This window comes from Anastrepha obliqua, chromosome 3 (assembly GCF_027943255.1).
Source record: "Anastrepha obliqua isolate idAnaObli1 chromosome 3, idAnaObli1_1.0, whole genome shotgun sequence".
NCBI classification, from domain to species: domain Eukaryota; kingdom Metazoa; phylum Arthropoda; class Insecta; order Diptera; family Tephritidae; genus Anastrepha; species Anastrepha obliqua.
In genome coordinates, this window is record NC_072894.1 from 71,571,792 (window position 1) to 71,580,273 (window position 8,482).

Sequence of the window (8,482 nt, forward strand, 5' to 3'; positions counted from 1 at the left end):
TCACTTTTTGAAAACGCCAGAGGATCTATCACTTTTGAACAACAATCACACAGCGTTTCCTCATAGGAAATAAAGAGTTTTCCAATAAGAGGTGTTATTTTGATATTCAAAGACAAATGTAATTTTTTTAATATAAATGATCGGATGTTTATTTCATTATAAAGAGGAAGGTATGCCGTTAATAGTGAAAAATAACCACCACGAACGACCACGCTTACAGGACAAAATCCTTTTCATGAAATTTTCCATAACCGAATAGCAAAGTGGCTGCCCTATGTCCTTGATAGCCTCACGAATTCCATCTTTGAGGTCTTGAATCGACCCTGGGCTGTTGGCGTAGACCGTCTCTTTCATGTGGCCCTAAAGGAAAAAGTCACAAGGTGTTAAATCACAAGATATCACCTCTTCGAGAGATAACACGGTCCGGAAACTTTTTCCGTAAAAGATCAATGGTTTCGTTGCTTGTGTGGCACCTAGCGCCGTCTTGTTGAAAATAAACGTTGTCCACATCAATACCATCAAATTCCGGCCATAAAAAATCGTTAATCATCTCTCGAAATAGCACCTGTTATTCAAAATAACACCTGTTATTGGAAAATCCTATACTTTATCGTCATCGCTCAAATATTTCTTACATAAATTCTATCCTGTTTTCCATCACTTCCATGTGGTTAGTTTCTTACCTATCTATGCAAATGAAACCCCTTCGGGGCAACAATCTTGTCCAACCTAAACAAATATCTTCATAATTTCACTGATTTTTTCAGTGATTGGTAACCAGAGTGAATTTTATCCTTAATATCGAAATTATCAGAACTAGAATGTACGAAGAACCGATCGTATTTCTGCAATGAAAAATCTCCTCACAAAAAACAATCTGCCGTGCAGAGGAGACTAAAAGCTGCTCGAATCGGAGACTAGAAGAATCCATGGATGGATATTGTCATCCATAAATTTTCGAAAGATCAACTTCTGAGTAGGATTCTAATGCTTTCCCATTAAAGAAAGTTTTATGATAAGTCCCTTATTCATTTATAGTTATTCATGTTAATATCAATAAATCTCATATACTTCTAAATTTATATTTACCGTGTATGCATCGAATTAACACATTCAAATTGATTTGAATACTAACTTACAGTTTTCTTGTGTACTCGTATCTTAACATTCAAATTCACTCGGAATTTATTTTAGAAAAAAAGTGCAAATGAATTAGTGAAAGTGGAACGTGTTCTATGTTCGGATATCGGATTCATTGATGATTTGATTGATTGCTTGAAATTTACTCGGACGTGAATTAAAGAACCTGCCTGATACGAGTAAGAACAATCTTCAGAAAATTTAAGTCCGGAAGTTATAAAACGGCCGCATCACCAAGAGAAGGAAGAGTCCAGGCAATAATTGAAGAAAAGTGTATGCTCTTCAAATCAAGGTAATCTATTAGTGTAAAAGATCATAAATATTCTATTTTACTAACATTGAGTATAGGTAAAACAAATTGCTTTTTAAGAAAGGAATGGAAATGTATGGGTTGCCTTCTAAGGGTTCACTTAATATATATTTTCTTGCTTTCCATTTAATTGCATGTTAAATTATAAGTTTTATTATAATACTTTAACTATTCTGTTTTGTTTAACAAGCAACCGACACAATCAGTGTCACAACTCATGGAAAAAAATTGACAGAACAAATACAAATTTTCATAGTCAATAATAATGCAAGAAAAGTAAGTAGATATATCTCAAGTTATTAGTGAATAGCACTAACTTAACTCTCACTTGCGTTACTTATATTTGCTTCGAGCACTCACCAGATAACGGGCTTTCTAAGCAAAAATTTGCACAGAAAACGTTATTCGGATAGACTCGTTAGCTGCCACATGCGATTGTTTGGTTGATTATAATGCATGCTTTTCTTACTGGCTGCACTACTGACTTTTACGTTTAGCTATTATAGAGTTAATTGTTATGTTCAAAATGAGCTGGCAGACTGGCAGGCATACGAGTACATACTTAGAGGCATACAACTTGTCGAGAATACTTGTAACCTATTTTAAGATCCTTTGTTGAATGCAATAGAATATTATGTACCTACTCGTACATACATATACATAAGTAGTGTGTACATACATATGTGGCTTTCCTAAAATTTAATTGTGAGAGTAATTTCGCGAAGCAAACCTCAAAGATTGTTCAAGAATGTAAGAAGACAAAGCAGGCTTGTACTTACAAGGGTTCCAGGAAACGAAATTGCCGATCAGCGGTTCCCCCACAAGGGTCAGAGCCAATCATCGGAATCAGTTCCGCAGGAATCGTAGTTAGTTCGTAGTAAAGCGTTAACGGTTGAAGGGAAGGCTAATATTGATCCCTATAATGATTATTGCTAAACAAATTCATATAAGTGGTAGCCTTATTCGGGACTACTTGAAAAACAATGAAGGGCATCGAAAAAATATGAAAGGAGGCAAAAAATTGGCCACAATAGCTACAGAGGGACTAAACTGAATTAAGAGTATGCGAAACTCAAGGCAAAAAGTGCTACTAGTACGAGTTTAGCTATCGTCAGATGAGAAATAAATAAAGCAGAAAATTGAAAATGGGAAAAATAAAAGAAAAAGCCTTCCGTAAACTCTCAATTCTTCCTCTTAATTGGCGCGATAACCGCTTACGCGATTTTGGCCGAGTTTAACAAAGCGCGGCAGTCGTTTCTTTCTCGTGCTAACCGGCCGCTAGATCTCCGGCCGCTAGATCTTTATTCGCCACGCTATGTCTATGTCGTCGTAAAGCTTATACAGCTCATCGTTCCATCGTCTGTGACATTCGCCGTTGCGAACGTGCAAAGGTCCAAAAATCTTACGCAGAATCTTTCCCTCAAATACTCCAAGCGTCGCTTCATCGGATGTTGTCGTCGTCCACGCTTCTGCGCCATACGTTAGGACGGGCATGATGAGAATCTTGTAGAGTGTTAGTTTTGTTCGTCGAGAGAGTCGAAAGTAGCACTTGTTGGCAAGAGAGATTCTATGTTGGATTTCCCAGCTGACATTTTTATCGGTGTTATTGCTGGTTCCTAAATAAACGAAGTCTTTTACAACTTCGAAATCATAACCGTCAACAGTGACGTGGTCTATATGCAACCCAAACCATTACCGCAGGATTTTTGCAAAGGAAAAAAGTCAAACCTCGACGGACCTGACAGTTGAAATTATTATTCTATAATTCGAAAACCAAGAATATCTGTTGGCCTATCATCACAGACGTGAAGTTGGTGTTATGGTTTGGGTTACCATACCACATTTTGTAGCTACATATTTGTAGCTGGAATTTCAAAGGTATAAAATGACAGCCAATTCCTATAAAACTATACTGCAGAAATTTTTTTTTAAATTTAGTAAGCTATATGGTCTTCAATAGACTTTTTAGCATGATAATGCTAGGATGGTTATAACTTGGATCAGCGAATCAAAAGCTAAACTATTGCCACATCTACCAGACTCACTGGATTTGAATATAATTAAAAACGTATGGGGATAGTTCGAGTCTGTATAATTTTCTTCCGAATAAAATTTCCGTGGCAATTTCAGCTCATGACGAAAATGAATTAAGCTGTTGCTTAAATAAAACAATAAACATAAACAATAAAAATAAATTAATAAAAGAACCGTTTTCAACTTGTTATTTAATTATTTTTGCTTTAATTTCCATATGCCCCTATCCAAGTGACCCAAAAATGACCCAAATTTTTTCCAAGGTATTTGGAAAAAAGCACGTACTAAACCAAATGGAATTTTTCTTTTGCTTATCTTTTCATATTATGGTTGCTAAATGATAAATCTCTAAACAAATTTACAACACAATCCTACGCTTAAATTCTCTTGAAAGCAGAGAGCATTAATTGATTGCTAAAATAGTGCTCCTATTCAGATGAGTCCCTGTGTACGTTGGTATATATAAATGTATTTATTTATGATGCTTTTATGTATGCGCTGCATGTAGAAATTTTACTTTCGGAATAAGTTGCATTAGAATTCTATATTGTCGATTTCTGTCCTAAAAAAAATTTAATTTCTATGCAAAAGTTGGTGCCGGTTTGCAACCTCAATAATTTAAGCTTCGACTCGAAAAACTGGTAAATACTTATAGCATCACGTAGGTCAAAGTCTAGAAATGGTACCGGTCTTATTACTTCTTCTCGATTGGGCGATAACCACCGACGTGATTTTGGCTGAGTTTAAAAAAGCGCGTCAGTCGTTTCTTTCTCGTGTTAACCAGCGCCAGTTGGACACACCAAGTGAATCAAAGTCCTTCTCCATCTGATCTTTCCAAGGCAGAGGGGGCCTTCCTCTTCTTCTGCTCCAATTAGTGGCATCGAATACTTCAGAGTCGGAGCGTTTCTATCCAATCGGCATACGTATCCAACGTGCAAAGGTCCAAAAATCTTCCGCAGAATCTTTCTTTCAAACACTCCAAGGGACGCCTAATCGGATATTGTCATCGTCCAGAGCTTTATAGAGTGTTAGTTTTGTTCGAGGAGAGTGAACTTTACTACTCAATTGCCTACTTAGTCCAAAATAGTACAGAGATTCACCCTTGGATTTCAAGGCCGACATTGTTATTGGTGCTAACGCCGGAGTAGATAAACGAGGTCACTCAACTTCGAAATCATAACTGTCAACAATGACGTGGGATACGCGATTGCGCCGACTGCTTGTTTGATAACAGGAGGTTCTTTGTTTTGTACTCGTCAACTACCAGACTTATTAGCTTTGGTTCTTTATACAGCCTGAAAAAGGCAGAACTAACAGCGCGGTTGTGAAGGCCGACGAGGTCAAGATCTTTTCCAACATCTGGTTAAAGAAGTCACACGACAGCGAGTCACCCCGTCTGAAATCTCGTTTGGTATCAAACGGCTCGGGGAGGTCCTTCCCAATTCTGATGGCGCTGCTGGTATTGAGCAACGTCATCTTGCATAGCCGTATTAGTTTTTCGGGGATACCAATTTCCCAGGTCTAAAGCCACACGCTCTTATTACTGGTGGTCAAAATTTTGAATATTCATCTGCTTTTTAGCTGCCGGCATAATTTTGCGACACTGTCTGATGGATATACAGCACTATCTCTAGAAAGACGTACAGGTTTCCTGTCTAAAGATTTCTGTCACTACTGTATATCACCTCTGCGAAGACGCTTTACCGATACCTTTATAAGTATATATGTTTTCACGTTCTTAGCGGACCTAGATTTAGCGAGTATTGGCAACACAACGGGCTAAACAGTCTACATACCTAAGTGAGCCTTTATACATATGCCCCGAGCAAGATGGCAGCATACCTATCCAACGTAGGAAGTGCAGGGACAAAATTGGATAAATTGTGTCTGGGCTTCCCAGTGGCTACGGCGGAGAAAAGGCTCGGTAAGGAAAAATTAGCAGAAGATTGTCCCATATGCGGTAATGCACTTATATTACTATCAAATACCTCACATGCGTTGCTATGCCGTCAGGCAAAGTGATATATTTGAAAAAGTAGTGAGAAATGCCATAGTAAATCAGTAGTTCTATATCCAAAGCTCTATAATAGAGAGCATATATCGATATAGGCATACACAAAGATCAGAATGATGAGAGGTGTCAAATTTGCAATGTTTGTTCGTTCGTCCGTGGGCAGGATAACTCGACCAAAAATGAATATATTTTAATGAGAGTATTACCCTCTATTCAAGTTAGGTTGGCATTGAAAATAGGGAAAATCGGACAATAAATACGCCCGCCTCCTATGTAGCAATAATTTTCAAAAACAAAAAAAAAAAAAACCTGATATCTTATTCAAATTTGATACAAATTATTAAGACAAGAAAATAAATACGACGCGAGTAGATTTTGAAAAATGGGTTTTATCCAGTTTTGGTTAAATGCGTTTATCCTGCGAATAACTTAATAAAACTCTGAAGTCCAAACTAAGTACACGTATTGCTCCCCACCTCATTTAGATCCTACATAAATATTATCGAGATCAAACAAGAACCACGACGCCTTTTTATATAGGCCTATGTATAAGATTGTTTGATTTCATAGTATAAGAGTCAACCCAAATGAAATTTTACTAAAATATGCGCGGGTATATAAAGTTCGGTCCAGACCGAATTTGGCATTTTCTTATTTGTTCATCTTTGCCGTGCCTGCTTATTTCCGCTTACCGAAGTTTGACTCAGTGCGGTCATACACACAAACAGCATTAAAAAATCGTTCTTCTGTTTTAATTTTTTTTTAAATAATAACCAGTAATTGATAAAGTTGAACAATGCAAAGTTTTATAGAAAAAAAGTACTCCAATCGGTTGAGCCGGTTTTGATTTTTTGCCAGTTAAAAAAATATATTATTATTTTTCATCTTTAAATCTTTTTATCTTATTATTTTTTAAAACATTTTGGCTTATAGACACACCTATTTTGTAAGTTTATACACTTTATGTCGAAAAGCAACTTTCAGGAGGGATAAGCTTCAATATATTGGGTTGGGGAATAAGTTCATAGCTTTTTTATATTTTCTTTTATTTTGCAACGATTTGTATGCTGTTTGGCAAAGGGTAAGTATTCTTTCGTTACAACTCTTTCTGCTCTACAAAACTATGTTAATTGTATTTTTGAGTTATTTAATTTTTTATTAGTTTTGAGGCTTAGGAATGGAATTCTAGGAGGGCAAAATCAACATTTTCGACACTTGCTCTTCTTTGCTTTTCATCGAGTTCAAAAAGCTGACGAAGCTCGGCATATTTACAACGAGCATGGAGAAGGTGTCATAGATAAGTTTATAGCACAGAAATTCTTTGCAAAGTTCAAAAATGGCGACTTTGACGTCGATGACACGAAGAACGTCTCAAATCACTTTTGAAAGAAAACGGTCGCCAAACCAGTCATAAATTGGCGGAAAAAATGAACTGCGACTATAAAACGATTCCAAATCGCCTTTATTCAATGGGATTTACCGAAAAATCGGAACCTGGGTGCCTCACGAGACCTAATCGACATGGTCAAACGCAACGCCAGAGCCCATGTTGCATAAGTCCTCAAAGTTGCACTCCAAGAGCTCGAATGGGAAATCTATCAGCATCCGTTGTATTCTCCCTGTCAAACAGGCGTTACCTTCGATAACAAAGAGCTCCCTTAAAACTGGCTGAACACCGGCATCAACAAATTGGTCGAGAGTTGGGAAGAGATTGTAAGCAGCAACGGCAATTATATAATTGATTAACTTATTGATATAATTACTGTTTTTGTTTAAATAAAAGTCTTCTGTAAACCTAATACAAAAAATCCTGTGCAAATTGGAGCATTAGCGCACATAAGTATAATTTAGGGATTTTATTTTATAAGATGTATATATAAATACATATAGAGATTTCAAGAAGAAATGCGGCTAGCGAATTTTTTTGTGTAAGAATTTCGCTTTGTCATGATTGGTTACACCTTAGTGGATGGTGTTCTCTATCCTTATTATCAGGTAAAGTTTTAGCATTATTTAACTAATTTAAAACAAGAGAAACCGCCAAATAACTTCCCTTTATATTTTGTTTTTTACTTCCGACAATTTAGTGCTAACGAAATGACGCACAATCAAAGAACAAGCGCTTAAATTAAACTTCATTTCCGCAACAACCAAGAAACTCAACGTATAGGAGCAGCTGGATTATTAGCTACAAAAGCATTTAATGAACCAACAGCGTAACCATTAAATTGTGGCCCATAATAGCTGTTTGGTCAAAGATACAGAAATAGACACCGGCCATTTAACCCGCAAATCCATACAAGAGCACGCAGTAGAACAAGTGGGAAAAGGTGTGAGGTGAACTTCCACTTTGCTCTTGGCGAACCGCACTTGTGGGATATCATAAATAGTATTGTTTCATATATAAGTACAATTGCAGTTGTTGTTATTGTTCTTGCTCAAACGTAAAACTACTGAAAGTTACCATTTCCAACGTCATTGCCACTAATAAAGTACATGTAGTTGTTTATATTTGTTTGTGTTGTTATTGTTTACCTTGAAAAGGGCCATTCAACTTGCAACTGAAATAGTTTACCATAGTTATTATTCCACCGTTTTTTCGGGTCATTAGAATAAGCTGAGTAAAACCGCCCCAAAAAGTATATGGGCTGGTTGGAGCGAGAGATTGGCGTAAAAGCTATGAAGTGTGGCCATTTAGGACTGTTTGTTTTTTACTCTATACTTTCGCTGCAACATAGGCTGGCCAACGTCAAAACCACAAAAAAAAAAAAATAAACTCGTGAAAAAAACAAAAACTGCTTCCCCAGCGCGGCGAGTGCCATTTATTTCACTTGAGCCTTTATGTGGCAAGTTGGGAAGCGGGGTGGAGTGTGGAGTTGCAGGAATTTCCACAGATAAGCAAAAAGTTTTTTTATTTTAGTGACTTCATAAATGTGCGCCTTTCTAAGGTTATTTATGTGTATGTATGTGCTTAAGCAAACAAC